At 36.8% G+C, this 12,843-nt stretch overlaps 1 protein-coding gene across 2 annotated transcripts in view; it reads left to right on the plus strand.

Moving 5' to 3' along the window:
* Positions 1–12,843, plus strand: part of nck2a (NCK adaptor protein 2a) — a 42,220-nt gene that overhangs the window by 18,865 nt on the left and 10,512 nt on the right. The window contains exon 1 of one of the 2 annotated variants that reach the window (XM_046845559.1): positions 2,861–3,067. The exons of the other annotated variant lie outside the window; for it this stretch is intronic. The gene's annotated coding sequence lies outside the window, so the exon portion shown is untranslated. Of the gene's footprint in view, positions 1–2,860; positions 3,068–12,843 lie in introns of those variants that run through there. 2 annotated transcript variants of the gene reach the window in all.

The following is a 12,843-nucleotide window of genomic DNA, read 5'->3' on the forward strand; positions in this document are numbered from 1 at the left end:
GGTTTTCTTTTTGCTCCATTGTATACCTTCAGTGGCAATAAGACTTGATTAAAGTTAATAGCAGTTACTGACTTAGCCGTTAGGCACTATGATTACTGCTTTGCCCTGATCCTCCATCTTTTTACTCTCACCCTCTCAGCCTCACTCTCACATCTTCGAATCCCTGATGACTGTAATATAGCCATTATTTGCACAGGAAGTGATACGCTCTCTGACCTCTCCATTTCCTGCACCGGCACGTGTTTGTCCATTTGGTCAAAAGTCAAATTCCATGTGGATTTGGCAGCTTATGCACATATTGTTTCAGACTGAGTTGTCTGCTTTCACTCCCTTTGCCTTTCCTGTTCATCTTCCAATATAATCTTTTTGAACTTATTTGGTTACCTAACAACATAGACTTTATGTGGTTTAAGCAACGTTGTAGAACTTAACCTTAGATGGTTTTATACTAGAATATACACTATATATACAAAAGTATGTGGGCACCTGAATATCCCCAACATGTTGCCACAAAGTTGGAAACAGAGAGCCATATATGGTATGATATACTTCACTAGTACTGAGGGACCCAGACATGTTCCAGCAAGTGAAAACATGATTTGCCAAGAGCCCTAACCTCAACCCCACTGAATACTTTGGGATGGACTAGAACATGAAGTGCACATTCTGCCTCCTCACCTGCCATCAGGGCTTGACTTTTCTAATGCTCTTATGGCTAAAAAAAATAAAGTGGGACGGAGTCTGGAGTGTGATATAAATAAAGCACATTTAGGTACACTTTTGCCTATATAGATTTACTTAACTATTTTGCAATTTTAGTTTGCTTCTAAATGAAATTATTGTATGCCTTGAAGTCTACATCAGGTTCTTTAAACATATTCAATGCCACATTCACTCACTCAGGGCTCATCTGAGTGCACCAGTAATTATTGCACTTGGGGTCTGACTAATACACTTACATCCTTCCCCATTATTGGCTAGAGCAGTCTTGTGAGCAGTCACGTATCAAGTTCTCTTTGCAGTGCAGGCTTATTAGGCAGTGGGTAAGAGGAATGGACAGCTGCTTAATGAAGCAGAGACATTGGGAAGCTGAGGTGTGGGATTAAGGGACAAACACTTCCTAGTCTTTGAGTAGAGCTGTTTGGGAAAAGTTCTCAATGCTTAACTGCCAGTTTACTTGTAAGTTCAAGTCAAATCAGTTTCAAGTAGGAAGTGAGTAAAGTAGAATAGTGCAAACAAATTAGGTTGGTGCAATAAAAGACCCAAAGGTGTCCTTTTTAGTTCTTATAAATTCCACATATCCTACCTTCCAGCACTCAATGTGCTGTTATTGCTTAATAATGACATCGTATGCAGAAAGATAGATATAGAAAACAAGATTGTGAACGAAGGCCAGAAAACTAGGGGATGGACTCCTGGATTTATCAGTGGAAATTGCATGCTGATCGTTGTGTGTGTGTGTGTGTGTGTGTGTGTGTGTGTGTGTGTGTGTGTGTGTGTGTGTGTGGTTGGCTGGGGATAAAAGAATGAGAAAGTGTAAGAGGGCATATATAAATAGCTAATATCTAGATGAAGTGTATAGATGGGATGAGATGGGATGAGTGTTTCTGCTGCTTCAGCAGAACTACAGTGCATTAACTCTTGGTGCATTCTCTGTGTTTGGACACGCTGCCAGACGGAACACGGTAGGAGGTAAGAACACGATCTGCTTTTGATGCCTGCCCACTAATCCCTGGTTTATTGTAGGGCAGTAACTAATTACTGTTATGCAGTGATAGAATATATTGTCTGAGCAGTATTTTTAAAAAATGACAAAATAAATGACCTGTATAGGAAAGCTGGTTAATTAATAGGGAACAATTGGTGCCTCAGTTGCTCTGCTTTACTGATTGAAAGATAACGATTTCAGTTTTCAAGCCACCAGTGTTATGTAACTTTAACATTTATCCCCTTTAAAAATTGTACATAATCAGTTAGTTGGACAGACACATTGAAATAACAGTTAGTATATACAACATATATAATATCACTATTAAATTATACCGTATGACCAAATGTACATAGGTTCCTGACCAGTTACCACATATGCAAATGTTAGACATCCTATTCCAGATTTTTGGTGCCTCTTTGAATTGTAATAACCTTCACTCTTCTGGGAATTTTTGGAGAACGGCTGTGGAGATTTGTTCATACAACCACAAGAGCATTAGTGATACCAGGAGGGGATGTCTGGTGAGGAAGCTTGGCATGCAGTCAGTGTATTAATTCATCCCAGAAGTGTTTATTTGGGTTGAGGTTAAGGTTCTGTGCAGGCAGATTCTTTTCAACCAACATCATATATTCATGGAGATCACTTTGTGCACAGGGGTCTTGTCAGGCATGAACCAGGGTTGAAGCTCTTAGATTTAGTAAAGGAAAATCGTGGCCACAATTTGTCCAAGGCCCACAAATGGGACATCATGTGATGATCATGTGTCTGTATACTTTTGGACAAAGTGTCACATACTTTATTAGTTTTAGGTTGAAATTCCAGTGGTCCTGTTGTGCCCTGATCGTTGATCCTTTCTGTGCTATAGGTGTGCATGTTGACAGAGGATGTTCAAAGGGAATTATTCAGCATGCTAAGCAGAATGAGCTCGATGGAACAAACGCAAGGTGAAGGGCAAACTCAGTGTGAGACAGCTGATCAAGTGCTGGGCGTTTATTCACTGTTCAACTTGTCTCTCACATATAGGATACGATCCATCTGCATCCTGTCACAGATATGAATTCTGTGGTGTATGTTGACATTCTGCTGTTTCTGCATATGAGAATAAATAGCTTTTGTCATGTTTCTCTGCAGATCCACAGAGGCCCGGTCAGCTTATTAAAGAAATTATGCACATGTCTGTTGACTGCTTTGGGTTATGCTCGGCAAGCTCCAACTGGGATTTACTGTCTAAATCATAAACGAGAGGAACATGCAGACATCCATATGGACTATTGGAACATTTCCTCCCCTCAAATTGGAATAAGCAGATCAACATTTCTCCCCATGTTTCCGTCATGGGAGAGTGGTGTTTCAGTGGTGAGAAAATGAACAAATATACATCTCTTGCTTCAGGGGATTATGGTGGATGTCTTGTGCCAGAATTTATTTGTCCACGGATTGTGCACAGCAGTGTGCATTGCTTCAGATATAATGCCTTGGGAAATGCACCATTCTGAATGAATACAGTTGATCTGCGTTCACATGTTATTCGATGCTCAAATTAAATAGAAATGACTCTTTTTATCCCCTGTACTCTTTCTCCAGTTGTTATTGTAGAATATTTTGTGTAAAATACATAATGTATGTTGGTTTTGTATTGTTGGATGTAGAATGACATTTACCAAAGCAGGGATGGGAGACACTAATGTGGCGCATTCTTCTTATATCCCACGAGTGAACGCGATGTGAGACAGTTTTGTGCTGAAGAGAAATGTCTTTAATCTTAGTAGCTAGGTGCAAAATGTTTCATTTGCTTCGATTATAGGTTCTAAATGAACTGTTTGAGTTTTACAACCTCGCCTTTGCAGTCTATTTGCATTTACATGGACATTAGATGTTTTTTAAATCTATTTTATGTATGTTAAAGGAGTTTTTCTTGGTATCATAAAAACTAGACATTGTTGTGTAAGCAATGGCTTTCATTGGTTCAGCATTTACACAGGGAGTTAATTTATATCATTTGTGTATGTAATTCATTTATTCCTTGGCAGAACTCCGCTTTCCAATTCAATTATTATGTAACATATACAATATATATGTTTGTTAACGGATGTTTAAACATCCCATTCTTTATTTAGTCCTCATTTGCTCTTCTACTTACCTCCATTATTCTGGGTTCCACTAGATTTTGAAGATTTGTGCTCATTCAGCCACAAGACTTTTTTTGTAAAGTCAGCGTCAGCATTCCAATTCATCCTTAAGTTGTTTAACATGGTTAAGGTCAGAGCTTTGTAGCAGGTCACTCAAGATCTTTTGCGCCAACCCATGTCAAGCATATCTTCATATATCTGGCTTTGTGCAGTATTGACATGCTTGGAAAGGTTTGGGTCTGCTAGTTAAGTGAAGGGAAAATATTATGCTACCACATCCAGAGGCATCCTATGCAATTATGAGCCTCCAACTTTGTGCTTAAAGCTTGTGGAAGAACCATATACGGTTGGAAAATTGAAGCGCCCCTGGTATTTTTGTCCAAATATTGTATATTATCTATAATATAAAAAAGGACCCAGGAAGTAAATGTAGTGTACTTTAAGGAGGATAGTGAACGAGGTAAGATTCAGAATAATCTTGAAAAATATGAAAAACTATAAAAACTATGAAATTAAAATAATAAATAAAGATAAAGACATGAACTATACAGTTTGTGGAGGGTATGTAAAGTGGGGCAGTGCAAATAATAATTTAAGAGAGGCAGTGCAATTATAATTCTTTCCTGAATATGTCCAAGGTGTAGGGTACTCCTTGTTGATTGTGTTAATGTAACACATGAAATGAACAGTGTTTACATTACTGTTTACGTAACTGTAATGTTAGTGTTTATGGAACCAGGTCAGAGATGATGGTGGGTCCTTGGTGTTATTGATGTACCTATTAATAAATGGTATTATCAAAAAGATTATTATTAACAATAAATATTGCTATTATTAAAAATAGAGCATAAAACAAAAGTTACTAGAGAAGCAAAGTTTTTGTGATGCATTCAGATGTACTTTTGAGGCTGTACGAGGTAAAACATCTGCTCTTAGTTCTCCTCCTTCAGCCTTAGAAGCACTTTGCTTGCTCTACATTTACATTTACATTTACATTTGTGGCATTTAGCAGACGCCCTTATCCAGAGCAAAGTACAAAAGTGCTTTATATAGTGCTCTATATGAACAGTATGCACTGTCATTCATAAATCTGTAGACAGTGAGACAATTTTCTCAACTTTGCAAAGAAACATCGAAACAGGCCACGCCTGATCATGAAACTGCTTATCCATCAAGCACTAAATGTAGCAGTGTGAGGAATGCGAAGACGTTGCGCTTCTCTTTTTCGCTCTTCCTTTCAATTCTGTTCTGTGTTTGAATTGTTTCATCACCACCACCTGTTTGGATAATATCTCCTCTGCGTAAACACGTAGGAATGAAACAGAACCTGTTGCCACTAGTCCTATTTAGTTGCCTTTTCCTGTTAAAACCTGTTTACTGTATGATGGAATGTTTTATTCATATGCACTGGCATTGTTTTTCTTTGTGTTTTTTTTTTTTTGTGAATGTGTGTAGACTTATGAATGTCTCTCTTACATGTGTTATATGGAGGAAGTCTGAAGAACTCTTCTTCAGGCCCATAGCAGCCATTTGAGCCTTCAGGTGTTTCCTTTCCCCTCTGCAGGTCTTTCTGTGAGGCAATTAGCTACACTGTGTCTGGGGAGATGATTCTGTAAGACATCAGCTTGTCTCTTGCATTCTGCAATGTTTCATTGGACTGAGTTCTTCCCTGGAAATGCTTAGGTGCTAAGGTTCTGCTGCTGTGTGGTCTTGGCTCTGTTAATGCTTCGCAAGGACATGCTTTAAATTTGACTTAATCACATGCAAGAGAGAATCTATTTTCTCACAGCCTAAGCTGAAAAAAATACCTCAATAAACTGAACTTGTGATAAAAAACAGCAAGGCGGTTTAGAAAGAGGCCACACAGGAAGTACAAATGATTACTGAAAACACAAATGTGCTTTAAGTAAATTAAATAAGAAAGAATGGAAATATAGCAGATTTGATTGGCAGGTCAGCTGAGGTCCCAATCTAGCTAGTTAAGCATGAGTAAGCTGTATGGGAGAGTTGGTCTTTCAACATGCATAACAGTGTGTTAGGTATAAATGATCTGTTCATTCTTATGTTAATTGTGATTCAATATTTTTTTATGTTCTCATTTATCTCATAATGAATTTCTGGTGCATGCTGTGAAATAATTAAGTCTGTCAGCATCATTGCTCAAATGCAGTGGGCGGAATTCATCATGGAAGTAGATCAGATAAACCTCAGTCCTGACTGGAGATGTGCTTGCTTATTGAAACCCCTGGCTCACTTCTCGATTACAAAAATCACTCTTCTGCAATTTGTCATGCTCCATGTCCACATAAAGTCGTATTTTGTCTCTCCGCTGGGAGTGGAATTTGGGTGGATGCCAGACACTACTTTATGTTCTCTAGGAGCAGTCATGATGCGAAATGATTTAACCATTTAAGGTGCAAACTTATTTTGCTATTTTAACATTTATAAAATATTACTTATAATTCAGTGGATAATTATTTTTTCATTTGTTTATTAAGGTTACCAACACTGTCCATTTATAACTCTTAAGTGCATTTGTATTTTAACGTTATACAGAAAGCATATGCCAGACACATTTGCATATTTGACAATGAACAATCTATTTTGTCCGTTGGGTCACTGCATTGAATGGGAAAACGTTTCTGGTTACAATTTGCATATCCAAATTATTATTATTACTGTTGTTATTATTTGAAGCGTGTAATAATTACCCATTTTCCTGACTGAGTGGCTTCTTCTACAGAAACCGAGGGACCATCGTTTCTGCTGCTCAGTCATTACCTTATCAGTTACCCGAATCTTTCCTTCCAAGGCAGCACAAACTGAGCTCTTTATACAGGATCAGTGTTTAGGGATTTTTAAATTAGATTTAAATCATTAACATTCAGAGTAATCTATAACAAAAAAAAAGGAAGATCATCATCTTTAGAATGTCGACATTTAATTAAATCAGAGAATAAATTGTTCACTTTCACCCATCAATGCTTGTTGTTCAGAATCTTTTCGGCTTTCTGGAGTTGCTGTATGCTGTAGCATTGAAAATGCCTTCTTTAAGTTCAAAGGTAGGCATTCTCATGGCTACAGCATTAAAAGAATGAATAGTAAAATTAATAATTAATTATGTAAATAAATAAATATTAAGAAAATGTTCATTTTTGTTAAAAGATTTTACTTGTATTAAAGTATTTATTTTGCATTGTATTCATTGTTTCACCATGTATATATAATATGCATCAGAAGATCATAATTATTAGACTGTGGTATGAGATTGCTCTCTCTTTTAGAGGCCTAATCACAACATTGCCAGAAATATTTATTTAAAGGAAATTAAATCAGCTTTTGTTTGTTTCTATAGATGCTTTGACTTTTGTACAAGCAGGCCTCCGTTTAACACCTCAGTTCCACTTAAAACTGGGACTTCCCCTGTTATAATATTACTACTATATACTATATGGACAAATGATTTGTGAATAGATGTTTGAACATCTTATTCTACATTTGGTCTCCATTTGCTTTTTTTATTACCTCCATTCTTCTGGAAAGGTGTTTCACTAGATTTAGATTGTGCTTGTTTAGATATGTGCCCATTCAGAACAAGGACATTATTATAGTCAGCATCAGCATTATAATTTTTCCTAAAGGTGTTCAACATGGTTGGAGCTCTGTAGCAGCTCACTCAATATCTTTTATGCTAACTTATGTAAACCATATCTTTGTGAAGCTGGAGCAGGTGCATTGTCATGCTGGAACACCTTTAGGTCTCCTAGTTTAAGTGACAGGAAAATGTTATGATAACACATCCACAGACGTCCTATACAGTTGTGTGCGGTAAACTTTGTGATTTAGAAATTGTGAGGGAACCATATATGGATGGAACAATCAGGCATCCCAATATAGTGTATATCATCCACTATATATTCAAAAGGATGATAGAAATGCCATAAAAATGATACAACAGTATATTATTATTAGTAGTAGTATTTCTTTTTAAGTCATACAAGTTATTCATAGTACTTTCACTTAGCCTGTATGTGGTATGATAGTAAATTAATTGTAAAGGTCAGCTTGAATGTCCTGACCCTTTTGCTTGCCCTCATGCACTGCCATAGCAACAATGCAAACAATAGTCGGAGTGCTAGAAGGTGGGTGAAGAAATGTTAAGGGTGAATGTAGGAGAATGCCGAGGGCTAGAACAGGGATCAGGAGTTTGGCCTGCAGTATGAGTGTGAGAGCTGTCAGACCTCTGACATGGACTGAGGATATATAGTAAAGGTGGTGGATGTAGTCAGAGTGGCACAATGATCCTGCCTTGTTCTTGCATTTGACTGACTGTGATTGTCAGCCCTGATTGACTCGTTTTGTTCATGACATTTTCATTTACGGACACACACACACACACACACACACACACACACACACACACACACACACACACACATTTATACTGTGTATAGATTCGAGCTGAAGCATAGAAAGAGAAGAGTTTAACACTGAAGTGTTTGAGTAAAAAAAAAAAATAAAATAAAAATAAAAAAATGTAGTAGTAACTGATACTCAGGGTTTCAGTAATAGGATATTGAAATGGTCATATATGTTGTTAATAGCTAATGCATTGGTTTTCATAAAAAAAAAAAATAAAAAAAAAAAAAAAAGAGGAATAAAATGCCAAATCTTGCAAAATGCAAAATATTTCTTTTAATTTTATATAATAAATTTTTTAACTTATATATTTAACTTCTATATTATTGAATACTGTATATTGTTGACCATCGCATTGTTTTCTTGTCTAAAACAAAAAATCATAAAAGGCTCTTGACCGAAAGAATTTCAGTTTGTTTATTTCCGAGGCCGAGATCCCAAAGACGATCGTCACAGCATTAAAACTCATGCTGACAATAGAGATTTTGTTTGGTACAACAATAACACATTCATTAGACGAGTGGCTAGGAAACTCATAAAAGAGTAACGCAAAAAATATTGATGTTTAAAAAGAAAGAGATGTGGTTAAATGTGACTAAAAGGCACAATAGAAAGCAGGCAAACCTGCAGCATGTTGACTGACTGAGCATCATTTTGTGCACAGAATCAAGCGGTGAATGCGGTGTTGTACAATGCAGCTCAACTGGTTGCTTAGTTATATATATATATATATATATATATATATATATATATATATATATATATATATACACACACACATTTATTTTATTTTATTTCTTTTTTTATTTATTTAGTTTTATGGTCAACAGGATTGTTTCTTTTGTACTAAATTATGAATTGACTTCCAGGTCTTTTTAGGACTGGGCATGCTTTCGTGATTTGAGGACACACCATTATTACGTTATTATGCTAACCAAAAAGGTTTTTTGGGTTAAATACTTCACATCACGATGTAAAATGTCATTGAATCATTTAGTCATAATGACATTTAGAAATAGTGACTAATAACACTGTGACCTCTTCTCATTTGTGTGCCATTCAAACAGCAACTTGTTAGTCATTGTGCAATCAATAACACATGACAGACCGGATGGTTATTCTATACTGGAGTGATATCACAGTCTTTACACAAACACACACACACACACACACACACACACACACACACACACACACACACACACACACACACACACACACACACACACACACACACACACACACACACACACACACGCTCAAACACTCCCAAAATCTTCATGTCGCATCACAGCCAAAAAATTGTTTCATTAATTGTTTCATGAATACCAGGCACTTCACACATTTGTGTGTATTCTGATTTAGTGGCATGGAATTTAGAAGGCTGTTCCTGGTTTCAGTTCTGTTGTAGCAATGATCAGCTGTTCATGAACAGCTGTTTTTTTCACCAGTATCTCCATTTGTCTCTGGGAACATATGAAAACCGCTCCCAAACATGTTAATCTACCAGCAAAAATTTATAAAAACAATAGCAAGTTATTATTAACCTGTTACAGTCAGACCAACTGTACGAGTCCAGTACAGTAACTCAGTGTTTATGATATTGGATTCTGGTTCTGAAGACCGCAAGTTTAAATCCCAGCACCACCAAGCTCCCACTTCTGCACTGTTAACCCTCAACTGCTCAGATAATTGTAAGTCACTGTGGATCAGGACATCTGCCAAATATTCGATGACAATCTCAAATTACATTCATAAATCACCTATAAATGCTTCAGTCAGTTTATTTGTAAACTGAAGAGGCAACTAAGGTAACTTTGCATTTGTTTTCAGGGTGTGTTTGAACAGCTGCATCATAACTACTTAAGAAACACTGCCACTGACTCGCTGTCAGAGCTTTTTATCAGCATCCAATTACCAGAGAATTTATTCAGTTATTCATCTTATTTTTTGTGTTGCTTTTTTTTTCCAGTCGTATAATGCCCATGTGACGGTCAGCATAGATTTTATGCATTGTAAATTTGCAGTAGTGTGTCACTCTTTCCTCCTTTTCTTTGTCTTAGAAAAAATACATTTATTTAATAAACACAAACGAAGACATTCTGTGAGTGTGAGCTTATAGAACATACAGGACAGTGTTCAGTGTATTGACCTTAAACCTTAACCTGCTCACACTGAGCCAAATTGTGCTTTTCTTCTCTTTTAGCCCAGTTCAGGAATGTTGACGAAGAAATGGTTCGGTTAAACGTGTTTCTGAATGGCGATGAATGTGCTGGTTTTCTTAGCATAATGGAATTGAAGACCGGGTACAAAATAATGAAAATAAAAGGAGAGGTCAGGGTCCTTTCCCAATTCAGTTTGACCCAGAAGGCAAACACAAGGGATCTGCCAGTTTTTTCCTTTTTCATTTTGTCTTTTGTGTCCTCTTTTTGTAAAGGGCTTTGTGCACAAAGCTTGATAACTCAAGTGGGTGTGAAGCGCTGATGCAGCCAAAAGGGGACCGATTTCAATCCTCTTTGAGGGTTCATGCCAGATCTGCGGCACTTTAGTTTAGTTTCAAGCAATTTTTCCTTGACCTCAACTTTTTTATTGGTTTGTTTGGTTTACATGACTAATGTAAATTTATTGTATTAGCATATTTATGTGTTAGTTGACAGACGTATGAGTTCAAAGCATTTGAAACTGAAAAAGGAGTGTGACACAGAGGGCCTGGTTGAAACGCGGGTGTTGAGATAGCCGAACTCAAGCCTCACGGATGTATTATCTGTATTAAATGCTTTAATCCTCCAGAGTGCAAGACAGAATATGGGACTGTTAAGTGCTGCTGGGTTATGGGAAATGTTTTGTACCCGAGAGACCAAATCTCCTCAAGGTCAGATTATGGCTTTTCCATTTCCTTGACAAAAGACAGTTAAAGCAGCTCTTTTAAACAGCACTGTTGCATCTTGTGTGTAACTTTTCTACTGTGCCATATGTGGTCTATTTCATGTTCTCTTCTTTAAGATTTTTTATCTGAAATATGGTATCAATCTAGATACAGCTACTAACCGAACGTGCACGTTTTTATATGCTTTTAAGGTGACACTAAGCCGAGGGTGATTGATCGCTACCAAGTGGTTTTGGATGAATTTTCAGCTGTCGGGATTGATGTCCTTCTCAGTGGCTGAGGCATCGCTCTTCTTAATGATCCTCATTATTAAGCAGGCGTACATATTTGAGTGGGCATGTCTCCCCTCCCCTTGATTAGTTGCTCGATGGCCATCGATCATCCTGCCATTTCCATGGAGACCTAAGTAATGCTGTGAAGGAGTAAGAAGGCCAGGGAAATAAACCCCCTTTTAAAGACAGAGAGATAACACAGGGATCTACCGAGGGTAAAGGCTACAGCTAATAACTAGCACAGGATGTATGTTGATTAGAGGTTGACCCATTTTACCGATACCGATAGCTAGGTTGGATCATACTTGCTGATAATCGATTAATGAATCTATAGTTTTTAAAATGGGTACTGGATAAAAAAACAAACATAAAAAAAAACAGTACTGGATAATGAAAAAGTGCTAAATGAAATACATCTGAATATATAAATAAATAAATATAATTCTGTAATGAAAAACGTTTAAATAATAAATATAATGCTCTCTGTGTAGCGCGCAGCCTAACATGTAAAATCTCTGCCATGTTAGCATCTCAGTTGGAGCAGTGATTTCTTTAGTTTGGACTGAATCAGCCTTAAAATGCTTCAGGAAAACTTTGCTGTGTTCTGGATCATGTTTTCAGTTCACCAGTGTTTATGCTCTCAGTGTCCTAGCATTCACAGAAGCTAAAGTTCTCCCACGCATTCGATTTTAAAACATGTCGAAAGTTGTATTCTTGGTTGTTGTACCCTGTCCATGTGCCAAATCCAGTACAATAACCCCTAGCCACAAACTGTAGCAGCTATCTTGGAAGGAAAAAGAAGCTTTTTCTATTGCGGCTGCCTTTGAAGTAAAGGCCAAGTAGCGTTTTCTTTTTTTTTTTTTCTGGGAGAGTAGGAGCAGGAATGGAACTGTAGATTTGTGAGTATTGGATTTACAGATATATTATTAGGTGCACCGTGCATTTCAAAAGGAAATGTGATACCGTTAGAAATGGTGTTGACTGTACCAAGAGGGCATCGGTTTCTTACAACAGAAAAGCGTACACCACATCATCAGGAGAGCATCTGCTGAAATCCCAATGCTATAGCCATTGGGATGGCAAATGCTCTCTTCTTTGTTGATTACACCAATACTAGCCAATAGGGCTGTAACAATAAACAAAATTCATACCTCGTTTTTTTTGGTACAATTTCAGTACAGGAAGAAATGCAAAACATAAAATTGCTTCCCTGTTTTTATTAACGCAGTTTATTATTATTTACATTTGGGAACATCAAGGTTTTTTTTTAACTGTATTAATAAAATACCTGCTTGGTTAAATACTATATAAAATAAAAAGTATATATTACACAAATTAAAATTAATTAAATAAAACCAAATAGATGAAAAAAAAATGTATTCACTATTTTACATTTGTGAAGATATGATCTACTTAACTGTTCTA

This window comes from Silurus meridionalis, chromosome 3, assembly GCF_014805685.1.
Source record: "Silurus meridionalis isolate SWU-2019-XX chromosome 3, ASM1480568v1, whole genome shotgun sequence".
Lineage (NCBI taxonomy): Eukaryota > Metazoa > Chordata > Actinopteri > Siluriformes > Siluridae > Silurus > Silurus meridionalis.